The sequence below is a fragment of the Typopeltis vanoorti genome, chromosome 24 (genome assembly GCF_054136105.1).
Source record: "Typopeltis vanoorti isolate ZY-2024b chromosome 24, IOZ_Tvanoo_1.0, whole genome shotgun sequence".
Lineage (NCBI taxonomy): Eukaryota > Metazoa > Arthropoda > Arachnida > Uropygi > Thelyphonidae > Typopeltis > Typopeltis vanoorti.
The window spans coordinates 36,240,732-36,264,748 of record NC_143572.1 but is presented as its reverse complement, the minus strand read 5'-3'; the positions used below and the strand labels follow the sequence as shown (position 1 = coordinate 36,264,748).

General features: G+C 36.8%; 1 protein-coding gene across 3 annotated transcripts in view; it reads left to right on the top strand.

The window, feature by feature from the left end:
• The window catches only part of IntS6 (integrator complex subunit 6), a 292,395-nt gene that overhangs the window by 28,773 nt on the left and 239,605 nt on the right, over positions 1-24,017 (top strand). The window contains exon 3 of one of the 3 annotated variants that reach the window (XM_090413386.1): positions 22,776-22,929. The exons of the other annotated variants lie outside the window; for them this stretch is intronic. The gene's annotated coding sequence lies outside the window, so the exon portion shown is untranslated. The remainder of the gene's footprint in view (positions 1-22,775; positions 22,930-24,017) is intronic. 3 annotated transcript variants of the gene reach the window in all.

The following is a 24,017-nucleotide window of genomic DNA, read 5'->3' as shown; positions in this document are numbered from 1 at the left end:
GTGCTAATTTTCAAGCCACAAATAGCAGTCAGTTCATATATCTTCTTCTGAGTGTTATCAATCTCTACAAGTACTAAAGGCATGGCCTTTTGTCAGACCTGAGCATCCTGCTCACTTTGATTGGGGTTAGGCTCTGGTTGCTTAGATCAGCAGAGATTTCTTCAGGGGGTGATTCCTTCTGTGACACTGCATATCACCACCTTTAGGGTCTTTTTGCTTGGTAAAGCAAAGGTATGGTAGGGAAGATTTTTGTTGTCCATTAGCCTTGTCATCTGCCTGTAGTCAGTGACAGTAGCTGGCTGGATTTTGACTCCCTCATCTAAGTTTTTTGCCCAGGAGTATGTGATGTTGTGCTCCCTGAGGGCTGATTTGGCAAAAGTCCATTTCTCCTTATCCCGTAATATGACCGGGGGGGGGGGGGGAATCTTCTTCGAATTTTTCGGAGCGTCCTGTGTGGGTGAGTCCTCCTCCATAAGATCTTCTGTTGTTCTTTGCCATTTGTTTGAATGCTCCCCTTATGAGTTGTTATGGTGGGGGATTTTAGGTGGCTGAACAGTAATGAATTCCCCCTTGAGATTCCTCATCCTCTACTTCTAGATCATTCGTTTGGGCGTACAGGTTTAAATAACCCGGCCAGTCAGTCTCAAACTTTGTCATGATGAACTTTAGCACTTCTAGTGACTCCTCTTCTTTAGAGTCCGGATCTGTTCCTTGATGCCCTCCATGCTAATGGAGCATCTCCTGGAGTTATTTGAGGGCTGCAAAAGACTTGGTAATAAAGTGGGACAGTGAGCCTACAATTGTATTCCCGCAGGTGCCTAAGGACCTGCCAGCACAATCCTGTTGACCGGAACAGTCAACTAGCAAAGATCAATAATCGGTGTTGTGGGAAGAGACCGTGAAACTGCTTGGTTCAGCTTGAATTTCCTACTTCCCTAAAACCATACATCAATTGTCGGTGGAGTCTACGCGGCCATTGACCTCATACACATTTCGTGTATAGGGGAGATAGTAGGAATTCGGGCAGGGTTAGAGCCAGTGCAATGCAAGATTAACGGAATACCTCTGTAAATTGTGTAGTACAGCCTAAAAGAGTGCAGTTTTCTAGCACAGTAAATAAAACATGTCTATCCACATTGAGATTTCCCTCATCAATCCTTAATCAATTCAAAAGGTTGAATTAATGCAGTCATATATTTCTCATAAAGAAGTAGCAAAAAAGGTATATTATTAAATTATTATTAAATTACTCTGGATCACAAATAGTTGTAGAAAGTTTTTCCACTTGGTTAGAAAGTAAATTATGCTTGCCAAGAAATTATATTCTTGTTTAATCCTTTATCCAAGTAAGCAAGCAAAGTTTGTGCATGAAGTATCTTCATGGCTAGGCTGCTTGTATATAGAGGCTGATGATGATAATGATATATAATTTCACATATAATTTATTTTCTAACCAAGTGGAAAAACTTTTCACACAGGCAGGTGCATGTGCACTGATTGAAATTTGTGCAGCAATTAAAAGTATGTGGACTCTCAACAGAACACATAACTTAGTTCTACTGAGTAGATTACTGGCTGTGTACCAAGCAGAAATTTAATGAGTTATTCCTTGTAGTTTCCTGTTAGATAACTCTATACTTTTTTAAAAACTGATATTTATTTCATCCTTCTTGACATTCTGTGTATATTTTATATTTTTTGTGCATACTTTTTTTCAAAAATTGTTATGGGTGGTGGTAAACCACATCCACTTCTTCCAAATTTATATAGCATTTGCCTCTCAGAAACAAAAGATATAAAAATAGAACAGATTTTTCTTAATAAAGATAAATTTTGTATACAAATGTAACAATGTTTTCATAATGTTGCCTTACTACAGCAAGCATCCTCTCAGTATCCATTGCATGTCACTTCAGCAGTGACATCCGTCGTATGTCACTGCTGAAGTGGGCTATAGAAACTCCATGAATGGATAGCATATACCCTATTCTTCATCCCTGTCTACCTATGGCAGAATATGTTCAAATTTTGCCATAGGCAGGGATGTTTTATGAAAGTTTAGGATGGTTTATGAATTTCATTTCCTGGTGCGGACCATCATCCTTCTTATTGAAGATCTGAAGTGAGCATTAGAATGTTTGGTCTCTAGAGCAGAGTTTGTAGATTAATCTAACCTTTAGCTTATCCATGGTACAGTTTCCAGTGCATCAAAGGTTTACATTCTTTTGTCAGTGAGCAGGTAGAATTTCATTTAAAAAAACAATAAATAAAAAAAAATTAAAAAAAAACTTTCAGAACACTCCTTTGAAGAATGATTGGGTAATAGATGTTCTAGGAGTTTTGTGTAATGTGAAGCTTATTAACTGAGAAAGGGAAGTACATTGTACTGTTGCCAATTAAACTTTTGATGTATTTTCAGTTAACTGGAGCAATTTTTTTTTTTTAAACCACTTTGGTTTACAAGATAGCAGTTCTAAATTGCATGCAGTTGTGAAAATTGAAATGTGATCATTATTATGCCTGCTATTGTATGATAATCTGGTTTTTTTTTTTTTTTTATCTCTCTCAATTTTAAGTTATTTTGAATTTGTAGATTAGTTGAAATCGCAGGCATTGGCATGAATTCATCATTTTGATGTTGAATATTTTGAGCTGTATATTTTAAACTTGTTATTGAAGTTATTGTAGAAGATTTAATATCACTTAGGGTTTCACATTTACACTATATTTTTTTAGTGGTTTTCATCTTGTGTTGAATTAAATTTCCTTTTTTCTCCCTTCCTTTGAGTAAACAAGTACTAAGGAAAAATAGATAATCCCATTCTTGCAAATTCATTGTGGTTGCTTTCTCTATAATTATTTTTATGGATATTATTGCACTGACCAAGCCATCTTTATTTTTCCATGAACTTCTACTGGTCAACATCCATATGCAGGTTAGCTTCAAACTTACCAAATCATCTTCTAATTCTGTTCTTCATTCCGTATGTTCTCTGGTTTTTGAAATGGTCTTTCTTGGACTGTTTTATTGAAGAATGACTTCCATCTGTTCAAGAAACACATCAACTTGCGCCTTTTTTTTCTCCTTAAATTAAAACACACACACACACACACACACACAGAGAGAGAGAGAGAGAGAGAGAGAGAGAGAGATGGAGCAGTTTTAGTAAAGTTTTTTTGACCACTTGTATATGGGGTTTAATATTAAAAAGAGAGCAAATGGATATGATGCATTTGCCATTTAAGGTTATAAGTTATGAATTTTAAATTGAGGAGCTTGTAAACTATCTGTTATATCTATGGGATGCCACATCAAAAAAAAAGTGATGATGCATGGAATAAAGGGAAGTACATTGTACTGTTGCCAATTAAACTTTTGATGTATTTTCAGTTAACTGGAGCAATTTTTTTTTTTAAACCACTTTGGTTTGCAAGATAGCAGTTCTAAATTATGGCTATTATGGCCATTACAATGCACTATTCTTTACTGTAGAAGGGTCTACAGCAAAGAAGACCTTTGGATCCTTCCAGACAGCATGGCATCTTTTGTAGAAGGTATTTGATCAGCCTAAACACTTTATTACAAGTGAAGTGAGGGGAAGACTGATTATGGAAAGATAACTTCAGACAGAAAAATAGTTGAATTGTTATCATCAAATCTCTGTGGAGTGAAAAGACTCATCATGTCATACCAACAGAGATGTCATATGCGGAGATCATCAAATCATGCATTAAACTCATTACCTGTTTCTGTTACTCTCTATTCTCTCAGGTATTCTGCTCATCAGTCACTCGTCACACAAAAATCTTGCTCACACCTTCTTATGCAGCTTCCAGAGATGGCCTTGTGTTCTTTACCTCCCTCTATTCTATGAAAAATCTCATCCACATTAATTTAGTAACAAACCCTTAGCAACTAATATGTCCCAGTCATGTCCTACCCTCTCCTGTTTCATAACCAACATTCCAGAGATTGAAACCAATTCAGTGAATTGTCTTGTCTGTGGACCCTTCCAGTATTTCCTAATTTCCATAAAAACTAAGTGACTAAATCTATGCATTGTAATTCCATATGTGACCTGATCATGGACGTATACAAGGAAACCATAAACTCCTTACTTTCACATGTTAGTGTCCTCTGTCATTACTATAATCTGTTGTGATGTCTTCACAATTCTATATTCTTGTCCACCATCACCTCAGATTCCTTATATCCTTTGCATTCTGTAAGATTTTCCTGTGCATTTTATCCATCATTGCTTTCCAAATTTTGAAACTTCAAACTTTACAGCATTGAACTTGTAATTCAAGTTACTTTCCCACTCATACAGTCTATTTAAATCCTCCTGTCAAACCCATCTTAGTTCTCTCCAGCTTTATATCATCTTAAGACAACTGCATATCCCCATTTAAACTTTTCCCAGAGTTATCACCATTCAAGTTAAACAGTAATGGCCCGCAAAACAGATCCTTGGAGTACATCACTAGTGACTTTACTCTTCTGAGACTCTGCTCTCTTATACACAGCTTGCTGAGACCAATCAGTTACCAAATCACCACTTCTTGAATTGTGTATCATCTAAGTGGAGCTAATGAAGTTGTGTGAGAGAGGAAGAGAGAACAGGAATACAAGAGGAACAGGGAAACGGAGGAGCTCAGACATAGCATAGAGAGAGTGAATGTTGAAAGTGGCAGTGAATGTATGTATGAAGATGGAGTATATTGCAATGTGGGTGGAGAAGTGGAGACTGAGCAGGTATATGTGGTAAGTGGTGATAAAGGTGATTTGGCAGGTGTAGTGGAGAAATCGCAACCAACATATGACTTGGATATGACCTAAAAATGAACTGTTGTGTTTGTTTACAAATGCCAAAAGTATCAGAAATAAAGGGGATGAAATGGTTTCAGTGATTGAGTTTATTTGCCCTCAAATCATTGGAATAGGTGAAACATGGTTGAATGAAGATGATATCGTAACGGGAATAGAAATGGAAGGGTATAGTATTTTTTGTGAGGATAGAAAGGGCAGGAAGGGAGGGGGAGCGATGCTGATGATAGCAGGGAAGTTCACATAAGGTAGACATGAAAGAGGGAAATATGAGGCAGTGTGGTGTAATGTGGAGGTTGAGAGGATGGTTATGAGGCAGTGTGGTGTAACATGGAGGTTGAGAGGAAGACATATTTAGTTGGATGTTGCTATAGACCTGGGAATGTGGAAGGTGGTGATGAAGAAATGTATAATCAACTTGGATTAGTGAACAAAGGAAGGGTAATTATTATGGGTGATTTTAATTCTGTCTGTGTGTCATCAGTAGTTGTTAAGATCTTGGAGAAAGTAGTGAGGGGCCGTATACAGCATTGGGCAGATGAGGGTAATGTTATCTGTGAGAGTCAACATGGATTTGTGAAAGGACGCTCTTGTTTTAGCAATATGCTAGCCTTTTATAATAAAGTTACAAGAACATTAGATGAGGGAAAGGCATATACTGCAATTTTATTAGACTTAGTGAAGGCATTTGACAGGGTGCCACATGAAAAGCTGATATTTAAGTTGCAGCACATGGTTCTGGTTGTCAGATTGGTCAACTGGATTCAGGATTGACTGTCTGATAGGTATCAGAGAGTGTGTATGGTGGAGCAGTTTCAAGGAGGCAGAGGGTTACAAGTGGGGTCCCACAGGGCTCAGTACTAGGACCTGTATTGTTTAACCTTTATATCAATGACATTGCCAGTGGATTGCAAGGGGGTATTTAGTTGTTTGCGGATGATGCGAAGCTGGGAAGGATTATTAGTAATAGTGCAGATGTGGTAGCCCTGCAAGAGGATTTAAATAAGCTAGATAGATGGGCAAATGAATGGGGGTGTCAGTTTAATGCAGCAAAATATAAGGTCTTGAGGTTTGGGAAACATTGGGATGCTGCATGCTCTGTGGAAGGAGTTATACTGGAGGAAGTAGGGGAGACGAGAGATCTGGGGTTGATGATTGATAGAAACCTGAAGTTTAGGGGACATATTGCAAAGGTAGTGAAGGTAACACAGAGGATTGCTGCAATTATGAGAAGGGTACTTACCTGCAGAGATAAGAGGGTTATCATTCCGTTGTATAAGTCTCTGATCAGACCACACTTGGATTATTGTTCTCAGATTTGGTCCCCAGGATTTGAAGGGGATAAATTAACTGTGCAAAGGATACAAAGACAGATGACAAAGATGGTTTCAGGACTGCACAAGCATAGTTATGAGGATCGGCTGAGGGAATGTGGACTGCAGAGTTTGGTGGATAGAAGAAGGAGAGGTGATATGATTGAGACTTTTAAACTGTTGAGAGGTGGTTACAGGGTTGACACTGGGGGGTTCTTTCGCTTGGTTGAACAGCGGGAAGGAGTGATGACAAGAGACCATCCCTGGAAGTTTCCTTTCGTAACTTTCTGTGAGCAAGAGGGTGAGGAGTGGTTTCTTTGTGTGGAGGGTGGTTGAACCGTGGAATGCATTGCCTGATGTAGTAGTGGGAGCGAGAACGGTCAATGAGTTTAAGGAGTGGTATGATAGACTTTGTGTTTCTTAGGGGGGGGACTTCCCCTCGAAGAGTCTTGACAGACTTTATGTTCTTAGGAAGGACCTCCCACGATGAGTCTTTTGACTCCATGGAGGCCTGAATAATAATAATAATTATGGTGGTATAGGTTGGAATGAAGAGATAGCATTTGGGAATAAGGAAAATGAATTTCTCGAGTTCTTGAGAGATAACTATCTCAGGCAGCACATAGAGAAAGGCACGCGAGGATCAAGAGTTCTAGATCTCATCATTTCATCAGAGGATGTAATTGTTAGAGGGGTTTCGCATTTTCCTCCAGTTGGTGAAAGTGATCATGAAGTAATCACCTGTGTTGTGGCTAGTCATATGCAGACTTTTGCGAGGAAAGGATATATGTGGAATTATAAGGCTGGTGATTATGACAAGCTTAGGAGACAACTTCGATCTATAACATGGAACGAGGAGTTGAGCGGTAAGGAAATTAATGCTGCATGGGAACTTACAAAGAAATTCATGACAAGTATCAATGTACAAATGTATTCCAAAGGCCAAAGGGCTGAATAAGGTAGGTGTAAAATGGATGAATGTGGAGCTTAAGCATGAAATCTGGAAAAAGAAAGTACTTTGGAGGAAGTACAAGATGAATAATGGTAATCAGTCACATGAAGAATATAAAGAACAAGCCAGGAGAGTGACTCAGTTAGTAAGGAAAACAAAAGTAGAGTATGAGCAGAGATTGGCAAATCAGGCTAAGAAAAACCCTAGAGTTTTTTAGATATGTGGCAAGTAGAAGGAAGAATGATCATGGAAAGATGAAATTAAGGGATGAAAGTGGTAGAATGGTAACTGCTGTAGAAGACATTGTTGAGGTATTCAGTGATCAATTTATGAGGGTGTTTCATCCTGATCAGAGTGCAATCATGAGGAACTTAAGTGTAGAGGACATAGGAGAAGATAGCTTACTTGTGAGTGAACAGGAGGTATTTGAGGAAATAAATAATCTTGATGTTAAAAAGGTGATAGGATTTCATGACATATCACCACGTCCATCTTAAGGGAATGTTCCAGGGAACTGGCAGTGGCATTGATTGGAATGCCTGTTTAATAAGAGTTTTGCAACAGCACAGGTTCCAAGGGAGTGGAAGGAGGGTAAAATTGTTCCACTCTTCAAATTATAGGCCGGTCTGATATCTGGAGTTGTGTTGAAGGTGCTGGAGAGATTGGTGAGAAGTAGGATACAGAAATGGGTTGATAACAGCAGTATTCTCTGTGGTTATCAGCATGGGTTTATTAAGAGGAGATCATGTTTCACTAACTTACATATGTACTATAACAAGGTGACAAATACCTTGGACAAGGGAGATGAATATACAGTGGTGTACTTGGATTTTGCAAAGGCTTTTGATAGACTGCCACATGACAAGCTCTTAAATAAATTGAAACAGATGGGATTGGATAACAGACTTCTGTGTTGGATCAGTGACTGGCTGTCGGATAGGTATCAGAAAGTTGTATATTGGGGGTGCAGTATCTCGAAAGAGAAAGGTCACCAGTGGTGTGCCGCAGGGGTCAGTTTCGGGGCCATTGTTGTTGAATTTGATTGTTAATGATATTGGGTTGGGTTTAACTAGTGATATCCAGCTGTTTGCGGATGATGCAAAACTGGGGAGAGCAATGCACACTCAGGCTGATGTTAATGCCTTAAAAGAGGACTTCAATAGATTGCATGAATGGGCAGGTATGTGGAACTGTCAGTTCAATGTTGCCAAGTGTAAGGTTTTGAGATTTGGTAAGAAATGATGGGATGCAAAGTATACACTTGGTGGAGAAACTTTAACAGAAGTAGAGGAGATGAGAGATCTAGGAGTGATGGTGGACAAGGACCTGAAATTCAGGGGCCACATTGCACAAGTTGTGAAGACATCACATCAAATAATGGCAATGATGTGGAGAATCCTGACATGCAGAAATAGAGAGGTTATGATTCCATTGTATAAGGCTTTGATCAGGCCTCATATGAATTTGGTCACCAGGTTTACATGGTGACGAGGATATGCTGGAAAGGGTATACAGAGAAGATTCACAGAGGTGGTCAGTGGTCTTTAGAATGTGGAGTACGAGATCAGATTGAGAGAACGTAAGTTGCAGAGCCTTGTGAATAGGAGGAAGAGGGGGGGGGGATATGATTGAGACATATAAGCTGGTCAGGTAGATATGGAAGAGTTTTTCATAGAATGGGAGAGGGGAGTAGAACAAGAGGGGGGCCATTGCTGGAAATTGTATAAGGAGGGTGTGAACAAAGGGGAGTGAGGAAGCAGGTTCTTTGCATGGAGGGTTGGTGAGCGGAATGCATTGCTCGAGTGTGTTGTGGATTGACTGTACACATTGAATCAGTTTAAGATGCAGTTGGATGAGCATTGTATGCAATAGTGAGTACCTCCCACGATAAGTCTCTGACTTAAATGTTAATAATAATAATGAAGTGACTGCTGCAATTGAGGTAGATATGTGTTTAGAAGTACATGAACTGGATGCACTCAGGATTTTACAAGTTCTCAATGTGATTATGACCTTGGAATTAGAGGGGATACATTCTCAAGTTTTAGAGCAATCTGTACCTCATTTGGTGTCAAGGCCCTTTGGATGAGAAGACCTGAAAGTCATATCTTCTTCTGTAGTTCTTAATGAATCCATAACCTTCACAGGTATCCCTAGATTTCATACCCATGATTCCAGGATAAGGTATATTTATGCATATTTACTATAAATATATTTTGTAGTTAAATTTCATGTGTTCTCCCAGCCAGTTTTCCTGGTTGTTTCCATAACAAAAAAAAAACCCAAAGTGTCTGGGAGGACAAAATCCTTTTGCATCTATATGAGACTGGCTAACTCACCTTTACTTGAAAAGTGCTGATAAAGATCCTTCTCATCCAAGATGGGATTTGAACCTAGGTCTTTCCAGCCAAAGGGCATCAGCAAAACCAGCTGAACTATGGAGGCTCTTAAGAAAGTCATGTATGTATGTATAAATAAACATGTCAAAGATATACCAACATCATAAATTTAAAAAGTAAAAAAGTGTGTAGAAAGAGAGAGAAAAAAAAGATTTGCAGTTAAATAATATTGTGATCTATACTTAATTATTTAAAATTAGATGGTAATGTCCTTGTTTTGTTAAGAAGGTGTCTTTGTTTGTTTTTCATTAAAGCTTAGCTTGATCGAAAGTTACAATAGAAATATAAACCACACAGAATGATTATAATTCTGTAATGTTGTATTTTTGTGTTTTGCTTTATTACGGTTGGACAAATAGAATGATAAAGGTTCTTCGCATCCTAGATGGGATTTGAACCCAGGTCTTTCCAGCCAGAGGGCATAGTCAAAACCAACAAACAGAATTAACATTCTATTTGTTAGGAAAAAGCTCAGTCACGATTACATAATAATAAATAATAAAAGAAATTAATTAGATTTAATAAAATTAAATAATAAACAAATTACTTGAATACTTTTATGTATTACACGTGTGTCTTATAATTATGAATCACTTGTGTGAAATCACAAAATTCAGAAAGCTTGCCTCTAGTGCAAATGGCATTTCAAGCCTTCTAGTTCTTTGCCAGTGCTATTAGTCTTTTCTTTTGTCCTTCCATCTCTCTCTCTATCTCTGATAACTAATCCAGATGGTATAATTATAAGATCATCCAAATATAAGGTGATGAGAAGGGTTCACTGTATGCATTCTCTCATCTTTCAAGAGGACATCAGAATTGTGTTTCTGAATTAGCCTCATCCTATACAGTAAAACCTCAATACAACAGACTAATTCAGGCGAGGATGTGTTCGTTAAATCAGAAAGTCCTTTATATAATAAAGTAGATTTTCCGAATGCATTTGTTAAAAAATTGACAAATTAGCTAATTTACATGTTTTTACTTATGTAGAAACTTTTATGTAATTAAAATTGAGTACTGTATCTATGAAAAGTTTAATTTCACAGAAAAGTTTTCTATATGTATTATTGCTTATAACCTCACCGTGGTTTTGAGACTCAAAAAAACAAGTCTGCGATCTATATCGAAATAAATAAACAAACATTTTTCTGAAAATAAGCTTTAATAACAGGAAATTAATAACAAAAAATAACCTGTTATTTTAATTATTAGCAAACCTTGGTTAAAAGCATTTTAAACTTAACAGGATGTTAATTTTCACATGTGATATACAGACTAGAAATTTTGTCCATAAAATCGAGCATTTACTTGTATTGTCTTTACAATATTTCATACTTGTCTGGCTTAGAAACAAGCCTGTATCCAGCTGAACTTATAAAAAGAAGATAAAAGTCAATAGTTAGCAAATCTATTATCTTATTGCTTTCACCTCATTTCTCTCAAAAGGAATGGAGGTCATAAATAGTAGCTTATTTTCTATCTGGGAGACATCAATGACCACTGATATGGATTCTGCTACTTTCTATCTAAAGCAGATCACTCTGTTATTACACACATTTGAACATAAGGTTTACAGAAACTCATACATTTTCTGTTATATTTCCAGAGTATTTTATTGGGTCTGGTAAAGATGCCAAACTACCATCTTATGGTCTGCCTTCCAGCCATTGCAGTTGGGTTGCCAGTTTCTCCTCTTCAGATTTTTCACTATTGCCATAGCACCGCAGGACTGTCTACTTTGCTCATGTCCCTTCTCTTGTCCATAAATGACCCTCTCTTCTTAATTTGAGATCTCGTCCATAGTCAATTGTCATTTGACTATGGACAAGATCAATTGTCATTTGACAAAACACTCAAAGCTTCAAGATCTTCCATACCTGGTATTGCAAATGGGGTGAAGACAATTTATTGAAGTTATTAACTTTCTTGTAAGAAAGATCACTCCACCCCCCCATTACCTTATATAATACTAAGATCTCCATGCATGATCAGATTCTCTTCTTTAGCTGATTTACATCTGGTCTAGTGTTTGTTCGCATACACTCATAACCATAGCCTCATCATCTAAAAAACTTGGTGTACTTTTCTGTTCAAGACATCACTTTTAACCATTACAACTGCTAACTTCATAAATTCCAGATCTGTCAAACCTTATAATACCTTCACAGTTGTGGTGGGTATCAAAAATCTTAAGATGTTTGATGCTGTCCAGAAAATAGCCCTTCTCTAAATGAAACTTGCTCTACTTCTCACAGATAGTACTGTTACAGTACAGTATATAAATTCCAGTCTACCTAACTTTATGATATGATTTGTCCCAAAATGACCCACAAAATACTATCCACAAAATTGCAACCTGGTTAATTAACAGATGATCCTTGTCTAGATAAAACTTACTTCAGTCACTTTCTTATAGACATTATATTTCTGCTTTACACCTTTTCTTGCCATTTCATAGATGCTGTTCTGCCAACCTGGTTGCCATCATTCTTACACTTTCCTTTTATAGCCTCTTAAAAACATCACCAACTGTTGATCAGTATCCATACATCTCATGCTTTTATATTATTCTATGTACCTCTGTTCTTTGGAATAACTATCCTTACACTGTTTTCCCCCCCAATGACTAGCCTACAGCTGTTTAAGGAAGGAACACATCAACAGTTTCCCTTTTTCTCCTTAACCACTGATATGTTACAGGTTTTGCACTCTCTTATATGTGGGCTTGATATATAAAAACTGTATCTCATGTTGATGTTTAGTGGAGAAAACACATCTAAAGCTAATAATTAAACTAAATTTATTTAGTTAATGAGATTACACAATATTTTATCTTGGTCACCAAGGCATCTTCATGGGCACAAAGAAATATGCAAAACATGTCTCCTCTGTTTCACCTGTCAACTAAACTTTAAAATCCGACCGGTACTGGTACTCATAGGGATCATTCCATAGACCTGTCACCAACTAAAAAATTTCTGAATCCTCTCCATCACCACCTCATTCCCAAGAAATCCAGGTGACCAAATCTGTGCATGGTAGTCAAGATGCAGCGAAATCATAGCCTTATAAAGAGAGATAATAATATTTATCTTTACTTGTTAGTGTGTTTTTCAGCATCCAATTAATTGTTTGATCTATTTTACCAACATTTACAATATGCCCTCTGAACTTCAACTCTCTGTCCACCATTATTAATGGTCACCTATTGATGTATGGAGTGAGTGTGATGGACCAAAGGACTTGTATATGCCTGATGGACTGCATTTGAATGGTTTTGGAGTTAGATGTTTGGAGAAAGTGTTGCTTAGTGAGAGTGTGGTAGTGCAAAACCAGGGTAACTAGAGATATTAGGGAGGATGAAATAAAGCATATGTCTGGCTACCCCTGTGATAAATGAGCTTGGGTATAGTAATGATTATGCAATGCCGAACGGGATTTCACAGGTCTCCAATTTAAATAGATTGGTAACGACATTATACAAACATAACTATGTCCGCACGGTTAGCCTAGTGGCTTTGTGCTTCGGAACCATATGCCTGGGGAAGGAGTGTCGTAGGTTCGATCCCCGTCAACGACGTGAGGAGCTTAAGGATCTTCCTCAGCCACCAAGTTAGCTGGTCCTGGGCATGGACAGCAGGGTTTTTTCTGCCAGTTTATCTGGTGTTTTTCATCCTGCAAGCAGGCAAACCGGTCTGAGGACACACGGATTACAGTCAGGAATACTGACTCAGCCATAGGTCTGATTCTTCAGCCTATGCCGGTTCCGGAGCCCAGATAAAATTTGAGGGGATTAGATGGTACTGTGAACTCCCGTAAAAAGGGGGAACGCAGTATCATCACACTAAATTTATTTTTAACATAATTATGGGTTCAAAGGGATGTTAAAATGCATGTATACGAATCCAAGAAGTATCAGGAATAAGTGGCGAAGAGTTTTTTTGGCATTGGTAATTTGGCATAAGCTCAATTGGCCAAAAATTATAGGCATCACTGAGATCTGGTTGACTGAAAATGATATAGTTATATGGATAGGATTTAAATGGTATTGTATTTTCAGAGAGGATAGAAGGAATAGGACAGGAGGTGGAGTATTTCTGATGATGGCAACAATTGAACATTTGCTGCAGAATTACAGCCAACAAAATTAGAAGTTAAAGAGGATATTAGGTCTGAGGGGAGGTGATTCATTTGAGACTGTCTGGTGTGAGATAGAAGCAAATAGGACAAAATATGTTGTTGGGTGCTGCTATATACCAGGGGGTCCACGGGAAGATGTAGATGCCATTTATCAGTGTAGCCTAAACAATTATTATTTAACTATGGGGACATCAATTGGTGGGAGGAAGAGGGGCATAGCAAGATGGAAGTGGAATTTATACAGTTGCTAAGGGATAATTACATGTTATAGAGGGAACAAGGAGTTTTTGGGTGTTGGATCTGATAATCAGAAGATGTATTCATAACCAAGTTAGACACACTGCCTGCAATTGGGGAGAGCGACCATGCAGTCTTGTTCTAGGAAGTTGCCAAACGAGTGGAGTTCTCAGTCAAGAAGGGGTTTATGTTTAATTATAAGGCTGGTGATTATGAGTAGAGACTCAGGAGTCATCTTGGAATAGTGCATGGTTTGAGAAGCTACAAGGAAAGAATGCTAGTAGTGCATGTAAATGGTCAGAGATTGCTTGAGGGTAGCAGTATCAGACTGCATACCCAAGATCAGGAGAATAAACCAAGTTGGAATTAAGTGGATGAGTAGGAATATAAAGCAAGAGCTGTAAAAAAAAGAAAACATTGTGGAGGAAATATAAAGAAAAAAGTGATCAGCACACTTGTGAGCAGTACAAAGTGCAGCAAAAAGGATGACTAGTATGATAAGGAAGGCCAAATTAGACTATGAGAGAGAATAGGCCATACAGGTGTCAAAGTAAACGCAATAGACTTTTTTTTTGGTATGTTGCTTATGGTAAGAAGGTGATTGAACCAAAAGAAATAGTTGAGTTGCAGAGTTATCATTTTGCAAAGATGTATCATCCAGGTGGTGATTTTACAGTTGATGATGTTACAGAGATGCATATCAACATTGAGGTAAATGAACAGGGAGGTGTTCAGCATATTAAAAAATATGAATGTGCAAGAGAATTGGCATTGCCTTTGAAGTTGTTCAATCTAAATCTCATCTCTGTGCAGGGTTCCAAGGAAGTGGAAAGAGGGTAAGATAGTACCATTGCATAAAGGTGGCTCCAAGACAGAGGTAGCAAACTACAGATCAATTAATATATTGGGAATGGTTGTTAAAGTATTGAAAAAGTTGGTGAAAGGTAAAATATAACAGCAGGTGGATAGGGATGTGATACTGTATAGTGGGCAGCAAGGCTTTGTAAAGGGTAGGCCCTGTCTTAGTAACTTATTCATGTTTTATAATAAAGTGAAAGCAGAATTGGATAATGACTACACCATGATACTGCTCAACTTTGCCAAGGCCTTTGACAGAATACCAGATGGAAAACTATTACAAAAATTGGAGATGGGAATGGATAGGGAGATGGCTGATGGACAGACACAAGAAAGTAGTATATGATGGAGTGGAGTCTAAGAGAATGATGGTGACTAATGGAATACTAGGACCACTGCTCTTTAATTTGTATATCAGTAACATAGAGAAAGATTTAAGAAGGGATATTATCAACTATTATCAACTGGGGAGAGCAATAGTTGATAAAGGTGATGTAGATATCCTGCAGGATGATTTAAAGAAATTGGCATTGAACAAAGGGTAATGATTGTCAATTTAATGTTGCAAAATGTAAGGTTATGCACTTTGGGTTGAAAGGTTGTATATGGTGTATCATATTGATGGTATTGGTTTGCAGGAAATTGATGAGGCTAGGGATAATGGTGGACAAAGAGGTAAAGTTCAGAGGGCATATTACAAAAGTTGGTAAAATAGCTCAATGAATTACTTGGATGTTGAAAAGCACGATAATAAGGTAAAGATAAGGAAGTTATTATCCCTCTTTATAAGGCTATGATTCGGCCACATCTTGACTACTGTACACAGACTTGGTCACTTGGGTTTCTTGGGGACCAGGAAGTGGTCGAAAAGATTCATAGACAAGTCACCAAGATGATGACAGTTCTGTGGAATACTCCTTATGAGGATACATTGAAGATTTCTGGGTTACAAAGTTTAGTTGATAAGCAGAATAGAGGGGGGACATGATAGAAACTTTTAAGGCTTTATAAAATTTATGCAAGTGAAATTTTTCAATATATGACAAATAGTCATAGAATTATGGACCATCTGTGGAGGTTATGTAAGAGTGTGGTTAGTAGGGGTGTGTGGACCAGATTTTTTGCGAGCAAGTGGAATGAATTCAAGGAGAGGTATGATGGTTGATTTGGGTATCTCGTGAGGAGTCTCCAGACTCCATGGAGATGTCATAAATAATAATTATCCCAGAGCCCTTAGCCTCAACAATTTCCTGCAGTCCAGTACCATCAATGTGATACACAGTATGTAACCTTTTCAACCCTAAGTGCATAACCTTACATTTTGCAACATTAAATTGACAACCATTATCCTTTATCCAGAATAGTAATTTATTCAAATCATCCTGCAGGATATCTACATCACATTTACCAACTATTGTGCTTCCCAGTTTTGCATGATCAGAAACCAATTGAATATCCCTTTAAATTTTATCAGTATCATTAATATATAAATGAAATAGTGACCTTAGTACAGAACTATGAGGTACTTCACTAATTACCCTCATTCTTCTAGATTCCACTCCACCATATTTGCCGGCGTATAAGACGCACCCTCTTTTTTTGTACACATTTTTTAGGAAAAAAAAAGCTTTATCACTGAATATTATAGTGAATTTACAGTATTTCAAATATAAAATATAAAGTTCATGAATCTTGAACAACATGATGTTGATCCAGTAAAGTTGGCGAGTCCTCTGTTAGTGGCTATCGCTTTTGCTTGATGAATAATCATTTTTTTTTTTTTGTAGACACTGAAAGTCCTGCTTTTTCTTTGGTCTAAAATCCAAGTATTCAGTTCTGCCTTAGGTTCTGGCCATTTTGCAGTTCCACTTCGTAGGTTATGTTCTGCCATGAGGTTATGTTTACTGTGAGTTGCTTTTTTTAGATTCTCTTCCTGATTCAGCCAAGTTTTATCATTTTCTCAGTTGGGGGGGGGGGGGTGGCCCAAAATGCCTCTCTTTAGCATACGATCGCACGTAGCTTGTATATAATATTGTAGCAATGCCGACATTTTTCAGCCATAATTTGCTAAGAAATTTAGAGAAAATTTACGCAGAAATTTATCACCGTTCACAACAACTGTGATAACAATTGGAAAGTTTAAACGAACAGGAACATAGCTGTGATCGTCGATGACAGCACATGTGCATTCACTGAACCCTACTTAACTGGAATGCTCTCACACACCGCAAGGAAGCAAAAAAGAAATTGTGTAACTCGGAACAAAGAAAATTTCCAGAAATGAAAGTAATAAAAAGCTGAGTATTGGCATATAAGACGTACCTTGTTTTTCAGACCTATTTTCAAAGGAAAAAAAAAAAAGTGCACCTTATATGCCAGCAAATATGGTACAACTCTCTGTATGTCTTCCCCATTCATGCTACCAGCTTCATATCCATTCCGATTTGCTCTGACTTTTGTAATAGTTTTTCATGTAGTATTCTGTCAAATACCTTTACAAAGTCCAGCAGTATCATGGTATAACCTTTTCCTTATCTAATTTTGCTGTATGACTCTGTTATACAATGCGTAAATTACTAATACCTTTTACCAAACCATGTTGCCTAGCATGGAGTATTTTACTCTTGTCCACCCACTGCTGGATTTTACCTTTAACCAACTTTTCTGATACTTTAACAACCACTCCTGATATATAAATTGGTCTGTAATATGCTGCTTCTCTCTTGGAGCCACTTTTATGTAATGGAACTATCTTACTCTCTATCTACTTTTTTGGAACCTTGTCAGAGCTGTGATTTAGATTGAACAAATTTGTCAGAGGCACTGTGAATTCTCTTGCACAGTTGCACACCACACTGGCCAACATTCCATCTAATCCCACTGCTGTATTCATTTTCAACATGCTGAGTATCTCTTGTTCAACTACCTCACTTCCGACATCAGTTGCTGACACATCAGCAACTGTAAAATCTCCATCTTGGATATTACACCTTTGCAAAGTTATCACTTAGCTGCTCAACTATTTCTTTTCCTTCTGTTACTTTCCCACCTCTGGCATTAATAAAAGTCATCCTTCCATAGTTATTCTTCCTTCTACTTGCTACATAACAAAAAAACTCTTTTGGATTTACTTTGGTCTGCTTAGCTAATTTTCTGTCATAATCTGATCTGGTCTTTCTTACCATACTAGTCATCACCCTTCTTTGTCTACATTTGTACTGCTCATGAGTATTCTGATCACCTTTTTTCTTTATATTCCCTTGCATTATTTTATTATTATTATTATTATTGCATCTCTTGCATTAAATCTCTACTCATACACTTACCCTCCACTTAGTTTATCCACCTGACCATGCATATGCATTCTGATACTGCTTCTCACCAGGGCCGGATTAAGACCCACAGAGGCCCTAAGCACTTAAAAGATTTTGGTGCTCCATATATATCTAATTCAAAATATAAACAATAATAAACCATAAAATAAATTTTTATTTTTCAAAATGAAACAAAACTTATAGTAAGATGGAAAATAATGTTTATTTTTGTATACTTCAACTTTATTTAGATTTGAAAAGTTTTCTTCTACTTTTTTTAATTGCAAAGTCTTTGATCAGATCCTCAAAATTAATCTTACATAACACATCTGCTTCTATACTTAGTAGAGATAAGGCATTCAACCTGCCTTGTTACATAGTTGTTCTGATGGGATTTTTAATATACTTCAACTGAGAAAATGAATGCTCAGCTGAGCAATTTGTAACCATTAATGTTAAAAATATACGAAAGGCAATGTCTACATTTGGAAAGCCACACTCAATATTGTCTTCTACAATTATTTTATAAAGTTCAGCATGACTGAATCTTGTTTTTACATTTTTTTTGCACTGAACCTATGGCGCACATATGAGTGAAACTGCTAAAGCTCAGCTGAGAAATTAGTATTCAAGTCCTCTGGGTAAGCATCAATCAGCTTTTGACAACACTGAGAATACCTTTCAATTCAGTAGATGATGAAGTCACTGAAGTAGCATTATGTGGCACATCACTTAGAAAAGAAAATCTCTCTGATATTTCTTTGTATATCTCTCCTCCTCTTCTCATCTCAGTTTCAAGTTTGTCAACAATTGTGTAAAAGGTGGTGATACGAAATTTATCTCTGGCATTTAGATGTACTTCTGGAGCATCTCCGTCATTGGGTACCTTCTTTCTGATATGTTTGCGAGTTTGAGCTGCCTTGTAATCAACATCTGGTAGCACTTCCTTTGTAGCTGCTTCATATCTTTCAAATTCATTTCGTGAAGTGCACAATTGGTCAGCTAATGATCCATACAGATCTGCACATGTTTTTAAGTTGACATCCTCATTCTGTAGAACTTGGCTTACTCTATGAAAATTTTGCAAAATCTCATCCCAAAAATTCAACATAAAAACGAATTCTAGCTCTTGCATCTTATTTGCAATATTATCTGCTTCTCTTCTAGTGTCTCCCTTTTGTGATTGATCTTTGGCTATACAGTCTAACGCTTCTAAAATTTGAAGGAAAGATTTCAAAATTGCTGCTGCCATAGCATGTGCCTCCCATCTGGTATCAGAGAGGGATTTTAAGACATTTTCATTTCCAATACAACCTTTAAGAATTGTCCACCGGCTGGTTGAGGCTGAAAAAAAGGTATTGAGCAACCGCACTGTAGAGAAGAAATTAAACGCCTCTTGACAGCAGTCAACAGCACTTCGGCCTACTGAATATAGTGAATGAGCTGCACAGGGCACATATATAGCAAACTTGTTTGTTTCTAAAATTTTTTCTGCATCCCCTTATAATGCCCAGACATGTTAGCAGCGTTGTCATAAGACTAACCCCTACATTTTGAAAAGTTTAGCTGACAAACTTTACGTAAGTACTGCAACACCTGATTTGCCATTTCCTCACCGGTATGGCTTTTCATTTCCAGAAAAGTTAAAAAGCGTTCAATAGGCTGTCCATCTTTTAAGTACCTAAGTACAACACTTAACTGGTCGATATGTGACAGATCTGGTGTTGAATCAACTAACAAACTAAAATAACCAGAAGATTTTGCTTCATCAACAATAAGCACGTGGACCTTTTGAGCTATCAGTTGAATGAGTTCCTCACAGGTGGCTTTGGACAGATGAGAAGGATTTTCTTTGCCACAATTTCCATATTTCGCAATGTGATCTGATAAAAATGAATCAAACTGACTTATGAGCTTAAGCATCCCTAAAAAGTTCCCATTTTGCAATGATCCAAATCTTTATTTTGTTCCTCGAAAAGCCAAGCCACTTTCAGCTAATGTACGAATAACAGCTATGACACGCTTCAGGACATGTTCCCAGTAATCACACTCTTCCTGAATTTGTTTTTCCAACTGTTGTCCCAACCCTACACCTTGTCTGCGAGTTAAGTATGTTAGCATAGAGTCTCGGTGAGTACTGCTTTTTTCATGTTGATCAATTACAGTAGTATTTTGCCAGTCACTGAACCCTTCTCTTTAACAAAATGTGAGAAATTTTTAGGAGCAAACGGTTTACAAACAAAACAATAAACTGATCCCGTTGATAGTGAATACAATAACCACTCTCTCTTGTATTCCTCACCATTGGCTTTTGTTCCAACAAAAAGTTTCTGCGAACAGTATCTTACTGGTTTGCCACTACTGAAATGTCGGTAAGACTTGTCAAATGGCCCATTGTGGTGTTGACAGTCACTGGGTACACGAGCAGTCCAATAAGCCACGTCATCAGCAGAGAAATCAAGCCACAACCCTGGATCTTTTGCTATATTTACTTCATCTTTTGCAGACTGAATCATTTCACCACCATCACCATGGCCCACTGAACTTTCATTTTCAGCAATTATTTCAACCTCAGAATGTTTAAAACTCAGAATTCGTGTATAGAGGCTTAAGTGCTGTGAAGATATAATGTTGGAGGTTTAATGGATTTTTTACAACACTCAGAAAGGATTAAAAAGAATTTAATACTTCCTATATTTCATCCTAGTCACTAGGACATCTACAGGGATTGCAAAAATAACTAATGTAACATAACACAAATATCATACAATACTAAGCCCAACCACGTGGGTGACACTAAAGTCCTATCTAGGTGGCGCGCCCTCTAAGGGCGGTTGTAGGTGGCCTGGAATATAAAGTAGGATCTCTGGTGATAGTGTTTCCCAAATTTTCGGAAGCTTAATGCAACCGTATTTATTAAGATTTGGTTGATTTCTAAGAGCTGCTGCTGCTTCTAAGAATAGTCTCTCTTTCTTGAATAAACTAACATAGGCTTGAGTTTTTAAAGTCGCATTCTGCATTGCCTCCTAATAAAAGCATAAGACGATCTTTAGATACTTTGTATCCTGGTTAAGATGCTTCAGTTTTAGCTAGGAAAGTTTTTATTGGCATACGCTTCCAAAAGAGACCAATTTCATCGACGTTGATTATTTGCCGATCGTCATAATCACCCTCCTGAATTATCCATTGCAATTCTCCAGGAAACTTGGCCGCAGAATCTTTATCAGCACTAGCAGATTCCAAGTTATTCGTACATTATGCAGTCCAGTTCGATTTTTAAAATGGCTAAACCATCCTAAACTTGCAGTAAAGTTTCACATTCCTCTTGAAATTTGGTCTCTTTCAATGAGGTAAAAATATTCAGGGCTTTTGCCTGAATATACCCTGAACCAAGAGGTATTCTTCTTTGGTTATAATCCTCAATCCAGAGTGATAGAAGATGCTCCATCTCGACCATTAAATGACTTCTATTTTGGGTGATCTTCATGCTTAAAGAAGCAGTAGCAATCTTTCCTTGTTCTTTGTATTCTTTGCTCTTATTAATATAGTCCAAACTGTAGACTCGATGTATCCCAGTTCTTGCTCAGTCATTGTATTACTAGCACCACTTTCATGTCTCTTAATGACTTCCAGCTTTTCCACTCACTGCAGATTGGCGACAAAAAATTTTGGCGTAACGTAAAATTTCACATAATGTAAAAAAATCGCATTAACTGATTAATCACTCACTTAAAGTGTGAAATAGTATCATTTCACTCAATTGCACTAACTGATTATCGCACATATCGAATTCGCATCAAGCGAAGTTTTCCTGTACTTGACACTTCACTGAATAGTGCATATCACCAGTGGTTATATCAGTTGCTTTAATATAATTTTTGTTCTAGGTGTTTATCAGAACTTTCCACCCTCCCCCTCCCCTCTCACAGTTACAGACTAGTTAGTTTTTATGTCAGTAAATAGACAAATTGTCACCATATTAAAATCAGTATCATTGAAAGTAATCAAACTTTCCATTGAATGTTCTCATTGCCAGTACTTAGCTATCCAAACAGTACAACAATTTTAACATTGTAGAAATTATACTCTTGTTTATTCCTTTATCCAAGTGTAAGCAAACCAAGTTTGCACACGAAGTATCTTCACAACTTTTTTTGCGTACACTAAGATAAAGATTAAAGAAGAATATATTTTCTTGGAAAGTTTAATTTAATGATTTTAACAGTAGAAACTATCAATGGTGGAGAGAATGTCATATTGTTAAGGTGTTGATATCGACTAGTTGCTTTTGCAGATGCATTACTGAACAAATAACTAGTATTAGGATGATAATTTATTCTCTTTGCATCTCTCTCTCTCTCTCTCTCTCTCTCTCTCTCTCTCTCTCTTTAATACATACATTCTCTCTTTTCTAGTAGTGAGCGAAAGATTTTAAGTGCTCTGCTTTAACATGCTGTTTAATTTTTATTTATTCATTTTTTATTTTTTAAAGTAATTATAGATGCACTTCATGGTCAAGGAAAGTTGTAAATATTCCCATTACATGACTTCATCAGAGCAATAATCTGGCTAAAACTACAAAAATGACTAGATAAGTGTTTTTGTTGCAAATACACTAATATTAAAAAAAAAAGTAATATTGCATTTTTTATGCTAATTACCAAATGGGAAAGAATATCATATTTCTACTGTTATTTAATTTCCTCTGTTGACTTTCCCCATCCGCTCTCATAGGATGACCTGGTGTTACCTGGTTCAGTTGCTGTGTGAATAAACCTAGTGGACTGCAGAAGGCCATGTTTGCATTTGGAATTGACTTCTTTTCATAGTCCATTTTTGGGTATTTGTCACAAGAAGATTAACAAGTGTGCATCCATACTTTGAAGGGGTGAGGATTATTATTTGTCAAGAATGCTCAAGCAGTTTTTATATTAGCTTCTTGTAAATCATAACAGTAACAACAATTAGTAGTCATTTGATGAACAATATTCTTGTCCATCAACTGGGTACTAGTTGAATATTGAATCTATTAATTCAAGTAGAATATTGACTTTAATTGGTTGAAATAAAATCTCTGTTGAACATATGTTGATTTATATCATACATTTGATATACAGAGGTGGCAGGTTCATTTATGCACTAGAATGAATAAATTGGTATTTACTGGAATAGTTCCTCTGTTGTTTTATAAGCCCCATAGTCTTGAAAAATATCTACACTTAAAGACTTCTAAAAAGGGTGTAGAACATTATTATTACATCAAAATTGATACAGTATATGTTTTTCGCATGAATCATCACTTGTCAGTTGTATACATATAAAGCAAACTTATAAGTTTAATTTTAGGCAAAACATCTAACAATTTAAACTTTCTGGGGGAAAAAAAAAATTATATATATATATATATATAAAAAAAAAATATATATATATATATATATATATATTGTAAAGGATGACTAAAGATTAATATTTAATGCATGCTCTGGTGAGCATTGAGAAAATAGGAGGGGGGTATTCTACAGGTAAATAAAGAGAAGATTCATGAAGGTCATATTAAATCCTGTTAGATCATATTAAATCTTAGCATCTACAGTGTAAAGGAAGGAGGGTCATGAATGATCTGATAAAGCCTTCTTGGATTAGATCGTAAGTAATGACAGAAATAATCTACAACAATATGAAGATGCTACTTAAATTAAAATTCGTGTGCAAGGTGTGGTGATTAGCACTACAATATCATTTGTATGAAACAGAAATGTATTGAGAAATATGACAGAACTAAGACCATTTGGATAATATTGTCCAGAAGAGAATTTGACAGAGATTGGGTATGAAGAAGTCTGAAAATTAGGAAAGCTGTTGTAGAAAATGAAAAAAGATTAGCAGATTAAAAATTTTCAAAAATAATGATGATAGTCAAAAGTCCAAGCCCCTCATAAGAGCTGATAAGAAATGGGAAAATAAGGAGTACAAAAT